Genomic DNA, 8118 nt, shown 5'->3' with positions numbered 1-8118 from the left:
CCGACCTCGAACTCCGATTGTCATCATAAACCATTTTAATCTTCTCACTGTTGTCGATTTATTTTCCATTGCGTTTATCTATATTAGCTTGATCGATACTGAAAATTTTTACTACCGTATTTTTTATGCGAATTAAAAACTGATAAAACAATAAACATGGAAGATCAAGATTAAAAAAAATAAAATTATTAATATTTTAAATGTATATTTTTTTGGGATTTGATGATTTGTAACTCCCCATTAATTGTTTGGGAGTTACATATCAAATAAATTTACTGAAATACCCTTGTAGTTAAAATGTGAGAATAACATAAACCTACAAGAAGAATGGAATTTGATTGGTTGCCATGGTTTTCAAAGTTAACACAAAGTTATTGGTTAGCATTTGATCTTCCCCCTATATATATATAGAGCTTGGTTCAAATACTAACCAAGAAATTTGTGTTAACTATACTAACCAAGCTTAACCAATCATATTTCATCTTTTATTTATGTTCAAATGTAACTCATATATTAAATACAAGGATAATTAGGTAATTTGACATTTATGTAACTCCCTATTAATTAATTGGGAGTTACAAATATTAAAGATCTCACTAATTGATCATGATGTAATATTGAATTTTATTTTCATACGTATTCATGATCATAGTTTACAAATAATGTTCTACATTTAATGATATTGTTTTCGTAAGTTTAAAAGATTTCCGTATCGTCCGAGTAATATGGATAATCCTATTGTAAAACAGATTGACAACAATGGAAATGATAAAATCGTCTACGACTACATTCATAATTCGAATTCCGATAATGAAGAAAATGATCAAAGCGTTCATATTGGTAAGTGATTAGTATGACATTTGAATTCGTTTAAATGAACACATATCAAAGGCAATAGATATTCATATCGATACATATGCACAATCACATCACATGAATATAAACAGTATCTGTGATTCATGTGAACACAAGCTTTGTAGGTGTTCATGTACCTACAACAGAGTTGACTCATGAATATACAGAAGATCTTCATACGGTTCACATGTTGTTCATATGTCTAATCTATTTTGTTTGATGTGTTTTGATGATATACACAAGTTGTTCATATGTCTGACAACTCGTGTATCAAAAATAGATTACTTTTTATCTAAATACCCTTTGATATTTTGTTCACATATGTTAATTGAAAATATTAATTTAATAATTAATTTTTAAACACCATTAAATCACAACCGTTTGCCAAAATCGATTAACAAAGTTAACACGATAATCTTGATTAGCATTTAAATCATATGTCTATTCATTGGTTTTTAGTTTGGGAATCAACATGGCATTTGCAAAACAATGTTACAATCACGATGTGCATATCCGTTGTATTTTATTTAATTACTTCTGACCCATGAAGAATATTTAAAAAACAACAAACCCCATAAGTCTAGAGGATTGGCCAAAATAAGCCAACTCCATTAGATTTCACAAACGTTTTACCTCCTAAAAGATGACGACCTCATTCTTCCAATACATCATCTTCTTCCTGGTCTTGAGATAACCAAAACACAACATTTCAAGATTTAGGAATACACAACTTTATCACCAAAGGGCATTTGGCCTAGCGGTATGTGAGTTATTGGCCTCCTAGGAAGTCAAAGGTTCAAACCTCCCTAAAGGTGAGGAGGGTGTATGAGTTTATTTGTTCTATTTGCCGTATATGAATATTATATACTTCAAAAAAAAAAAAAAAAACTTTATCATCTAAAGTTAAATTCCACATCAATATGAAATAATAAAAACTTAACTGTAATTCAATATTTTAGAATACTAAAACCGTATTATAATGAAAAAATTGATTTTTCATTCAAATTTTACTTTTTATTGCTTCGATTAACAAAAGTAATTTTATACAATTTTTTTTTTATAAAAGCAATAATATTTCGATGTTGAAGTTAAATATTTATAAAAATAATTAGATGTAAATGTAAACGTAATAATAAATATTATGTTGTGTTTATGCATTAATTATGTTTCTAAATTAGCTTACAAACTTTGTTCTGTAACGTAATTCTGTAAAAACGGTTCAAATGAATCAATTGAGTAGATATCAAATAGTTGACTAATTTCGCAAAAGAGAGGGCCGGAGAAAAACAACCAACCTCATAAGTCTCTAAAATTACAAAAGTATAGAGGGTCGGCGAAATAACTCAATCCCATGAGTTTTCACAGAGTCATTGCTTCCTCATAATAAATACGGACATCATTTTTCTAATCAGATTTTATCGTTATGTTTCCTATTTTTTTGTTCTTGTTCTGTTATTCGTTCAAATGGGAAAATTTTGCTTAGCCGGGGTTTTGTTTTGTTTTAACTCGATAGGTGTAGGATCTAATGCAAGGGCGACATAAGCGGTCGAGATGGCTTACGAGGCCAATAGACCAGTTATTTAATTAGTGACTTGGCTATGTAAATATGTAAATATGTTCAATGTATGATTATTGATGGATGCATTGTGATATGTTGGGAGTTCTATTAGAGCTCTGTACTTTAAATTGCAGAATTCTTTTCTGTTGTGACATGCCCTATATTAAGGTTAGTAGGACAGGGGTATTACATGTATACGAGTGTATATATCGTGCGTCTATATGTATTTATGAACGTGCATATAGCATATGCACATATATAAATCTAGTATATACATACATACATCCTCTACATACATATATCCATCATATACATACATACATACATACATGCATACATACATGTATCCAATGAATCTGTATAGAATTACATATCTATTATTATCTTTTGACCCTCAAATCCGTTAGGATATCCATAAAAGAGCTAAATGTTGTTAACAGAAGAACAAGGTCACTATCTAGGCATACATCATTTGTCCAATGTAAAATGTTGCCTCCTAGTACAACTTCTATTTTTTGTAATATAATGATACATGGAACCTAATTCTAGTTTTTTTTTATTAGGTTGAGATGCATCTTTTTAATTTTAAGCATTGCATTAAAAATGAGTGGTTAATACTTAATAAGGGTTGGGTTCAGGTGAGACCAAAGGTTTTTCGTGAGACCCGTAAGACCAATTTATATTCATTGATCAACTTTATTTATAAGCTAATGATCTAATGGTCTAAAGTTGCATAGTGACAATTTTGTGATTATTGAGAAGTCTCGTGGCAATTTTATGTTCATAAAAGTTCATATTGTAGATTTAATCCAAGGGTTGAGAATTGGTCTTACGGGTCTCACGAAAAACCTTTGGTCTCATCCCAAGTCTACTTAATAATGTTACTTATTGTATCAAGAACAATATTGAGATTTGGGGATTAAAAAACCTTAGCTTGCTTTGGTGAGTATTTGATGGTAAAATAAAAAAATCATTGTTTTGTTTGCTAAAAGTCTCATTTGATTAATTGGTTCTTTGTTAAGCTAACTTGTTTGAAATAATCTTGTTCTTAATGGTTTGTCGATTCTGGTTTATTTACGTCTAATCTTTTATTAGCTTCCATTTGTAGGCTTTTGCAGATATACTGGTCGATCCACTATGGTCACATTTTTATTTGCTCTAAGGCAGTTGACTGGCTATGAATTGGAGGTGTTCTCTCAATATTGGTTGCTTCATTAAAATCGGGTTATGAATTTTGCATCCTTTTTTTCTTGATTGCATAGTTTTCTATATTTTTCTCCCATTTTATTTATGCGACTTGTCATAAATAAGACTACAATGAAAGATCTTTTACGTACTATTGGTTCTTTTACGTACCAGATGTGGATTAGCTACACAATGTTGTTTCTCCTCAATTTTAACTACGACAGAATGTTGTTCATCCTCAAATATTGTCTAAGCAACACAAATTAGGAACAACTAGCAGTTATCTGTATTTTTAGAACATTTTTTCAAATCTATTTTGTCAATCAATTCAGGATGAAGGGTTTGATAGCATTGCTCAAGCATTCACCTTCAATAGATGTTAAAACCATTATAATTTATTGCAAATATCAGGTATCAATTCAGGATGAAGGATTTGTAGGCTTTTAAAACAAACTTGTAACCTCGATAAATGCAACGGAAAACAATTTAGGTTTCATTTATATATTTTTTTCTAACACTTAAAAAACCCAAGCCAGATCCATGTGTATCATCTCGAGTGGAGATTTGCAAGAAGATTCAGTTTTGGCCTTATGGGAACTTCTGGTCATCTTCCCCAATCGTATGCTGAACACGAAGAATCCTTGTCAAACCTTAGTTCTAGTAGACCAATGACGAGATTTCTGCTTACAAGCTTGTTGATAGATAATCTGCGATGCCATATCCAACTGTTTTTCTTTGTTGCCTTTAAGATTAGACAAACAGGCCGAGAAGCAGTCAGAGTTGAAAAATTCACCGCATACAGATTACCATATCTTTCATCACGAATAACTTCAATTCCTTTAGAATCAACGATGGCACATCCTTTGATAAATAATTTGACATTAAAGCCGTTTTCACATAAATGACTTATTCTGGACAAGTTATTCTCCAATCCTTCAACATAGAAAACTTTCTTGATTGTGACTGTGCCATTTGACAGTGTGCCATAACCTATGACAAATCCCTTTTCCTTGTTACTATGACTATTCCACTAGGCCTCTCTTTAGGATCAGACAGGAAGTGTCTGTGTCCTGTCATGTGTCTAGAGCATCCAGAGTCTATGTATTACATATGACAGTCCTATAAAAAACAATCAGTTGTTTGGGAACCCATTTCCAAACAAATTTTACGTCCACAAAATATGGTTCCTCGTTTTGAATTTTTACCTTTGAATTTTTTTTCTTTGGAGCACTTCTGTTTTTAACTTGAGAACCATTTGAAAGATTTGCAACTTTAGATTTCTGTGAAATAACTGATTGAGATTTAGAGTCCTTTGATCTCATATGCTTTTTGCATTTGGCATTTATGGCGAAGAAATTTGAGCCACAATAGTTGCAATGTATATGTTTGGGAGCAAAAGACAAAACATCTGAATGAGAAAACTTTTTGGATTTCTTCAGATCAGATTTCAGATTACATTTTGTCTTAGCAGAATTACAATCACAACTATTACAATTTTCATTCAAGCTCTTTACAGAAGAATTGACTTTAGAAACATTTTCAGATTTCTTCTGTAACAGATCTTTCTTCTTCCATATCTTGCCATGCCTTTCCGAATTTGTCAATATTAAAGATTTTGAATTGGCAGACGGCTTGATAAATGAACATTCAGCTTTATCATTTTGAACAAATTTAATAGATTTAGCAGCAGTCTTAGAATCATTTGAGGATTTAACTCCAGAAGACTCTCCTATATCAAAAATACTGGAAGATTTAATTTTTCAATAACAGTGGATTCAATCTGAGTTATCTCTGAATTTTTATCCACTGAACTTAAAGACATTTTGATGTTCTCTTCAATCTTTATGATTTTACTCATCAACTTGGTTCGGTTATCAAAACATGAACTCAATTCTTTTTCAAGCTCTGAAATCTTTTGAATGTTTGACTCATGCAGTTTCTCCTGACAAACCAGATGCATGGTCAACTTAGATATTTATTCATTAAGCTCATTTCATTTGACCAAAAACTCATTTTGAGCACAAACATTTAACCTTTTTTCATATTTGAGTTCATCTTCAAGTTCAGAGATTTGTTTTTTTTAAACATATATTTTCGCGTTAGAATCAAATTCAGGATTTGAATGCACAACCTAATCTTGTTCAATGTCTTCGTTTTATCAAAATCATCACCACTGTTTCAGATTCCGAGTCTGACTCATTCATTAAGTTTTCAAAAACGTCCAAACACATTTTATCGATAAAATCAGAAAGATCGTCAGATTTTTTAATTTTCTCATTTTGAAATTTAAGAACAGGTGAAGTTTCAGTTTTGAAAACTTCAATGGGATACAATGATTCAAGCTCAATGTGTGAAAATGGAATTTCTCTGGTTTCATAGCTTGAATTTAATTCATCATATTTTAGTCACACTGATATAAAATTTGATTTTTCAGAATTTTCTTCAACTGATTTCTCATTATCACATTTAGAATTAATTGGTGACTCTGATTTAACAAAAATTTCACTAACGGATGGAAATGAAAATTTTGTAGACCCTCTTTCATTAAAGTCATAAAGAGATTTTAGGGACTTTTTCAAAATTTCAGCTTCATTAAAACCCAAACCCATTTGAGTATTATAAAATCTTGTGTCCTTGGGTTTGTAAGTCAAGATTTTCAGGGTTTGTTCAGATTGACCTCTTTTATAAATGATATCCTCCAACTGATTGATCTTTGAATATAAGTCATCTCTTTCTTTATAAATCAAATCAAACTTTAATCCAACATTCATTTTCTCACCTTCTACTATTTTCAATTTCTTTTCAAGTGAAACTATATTCTTTTCAAGATCAGCTTTTTGAGATCTTAGAACTTCTTTCTCTTTTTTCAGATCCTCACAAAAGACTCTACAGCTTACACTCTCATTTCAAAATTTTAGTATTGAAATCCTCTCACTCTTTAACCTTTCTTTCAAAGTTTTAAATTCGATGTTCATGCTCTCAATTTCTTTGATTAATTTAGCATTAAAAGAATTTTGTACCTCAGTTTCATTATCAGATGATGAGTCTCCGTCTTCGATTTTGGCCATCAAGCACATGTTTACCTGCGTGAAATGTGCAGCTTCATCATCTGACGAGTCAATCAGCCAACTTTCCTCATCAACAACCAAGTCTTTGCCATCTTCAAAAGTTTTAATTTGCATGGAGAGCTTTCTTCAGAAAATAGTTAAAATCTTTGAATTTTCTGAAGTGTCAGTCCTTAAGAAGACCAAACGTTTAAATAGTTGGCAAATGGAGTTGCTTTTCGTGGGATGGAAGACTTAAAAGAAAAGGAAATCAATGAACGATGAGAGAAAGAGAAGAAATAGTTGGCTTAATTGGTTCTCCCTTTTAGGTAGGCCTTTTATTCTTCATTTGATTCAAGTTTTTAACATCATTTTGGGTTTGACCATTTATGGGTTTTAAATCTTTTAATGATCAAAATTGATGGTGAAATGTTGAAGTTGTTGGGGACTCCTCTATGAATTAAAACTCATTATAGTATTAAGATTATGTGGTGTATTGTTTGTGAAAACTTGGATTTAATCGACCCTTTTTGGAGTTTGTGTTCTTAAAATCATAGCAACCACCATTGTTGAAGTTTTAGATAACTTTGGGATTTTAAGATTTGTATGATCAAAGTTAGGATAAGAAAGAAGTTTCATAATGAAATCTCTAATTAATTGACTCCTTAATTGTGATTTTTAGAGATTTAGGTTGGTTACTGACAAGAAATCCTTTTATTAGTAAACATTTGGGTGCCTGTTTGGTCATTTACGTTAGTCATCGTTATTTCTGAATCTGGGTTGTTACATTTTATGATTCGATTAACTGTTATTTTTTAGAGTAGCAATCCCAGGACTTTTGCCTAGGGAGTACACTTTTAAGGTGGATCAAAGGCACGTGAAATTATCTAATGTGTATTTAGCTTAATTCTACAGTTTTGAGGGATTTCTGAAAGTCTTTTCGTCGATTTCGAGCCATTTTAAAGATTTTTGGGTTGATTTTGATTAACTACTCTCGGTTTTATGGTTGATTTCAAGGATTCCTTTTGGTTTTTTGATTGATGTTCCTTGTATCAATTTCATAACAAAAAAAATTTACTTGAGAAAATAAGTTGAATAGGTGCACGTACGAGACCTCGCTCGGGGCTTCATAGGTCTGCCCCAGATTTTGGATGAAGATATTATTATGTTCTATGGTCTCGGCAAAGATAATTTCCATATAGAGTTTTGAGATTCTCAACATATCATAAGATTCCCGTTCTTGAAAATCCACACCCTGGATGCTATAAGAGTAAAGGATCGTCAACAAGGGCGTTATAGTGTTTTTCGTACTGTTGAATTCTTTTCTTTGTGGGATCATTATGGGAGGCAACAGTGGGGAATTTTCCGCAATGGGCGGTTAATAGTTCTTCTATCATGTATTTATGTCAAAAGGTTATTTCCATTTTGTACAAGTATTCATACTAGTATAAGTGCATATTCTTTGTGTTTAATCGT

The sequence above is a fragment of the Cynara cardunculus genome (genome assembly GCF_001531365.2).
Source record: "Cynara cardunculus var. scolymus isolate 2C chromosome LG 4, CcrdV1, whole genome shotgun sequence".
Lineage (NCBI taxonomy): Eukaryota > Viridiplantae > Streptophyta > Magnoliopsida > Asterales > Asteraceae > Cynara > Cynara cardunculus.
Note: the sequence above shows the minus strand (reverse complement) of the source record.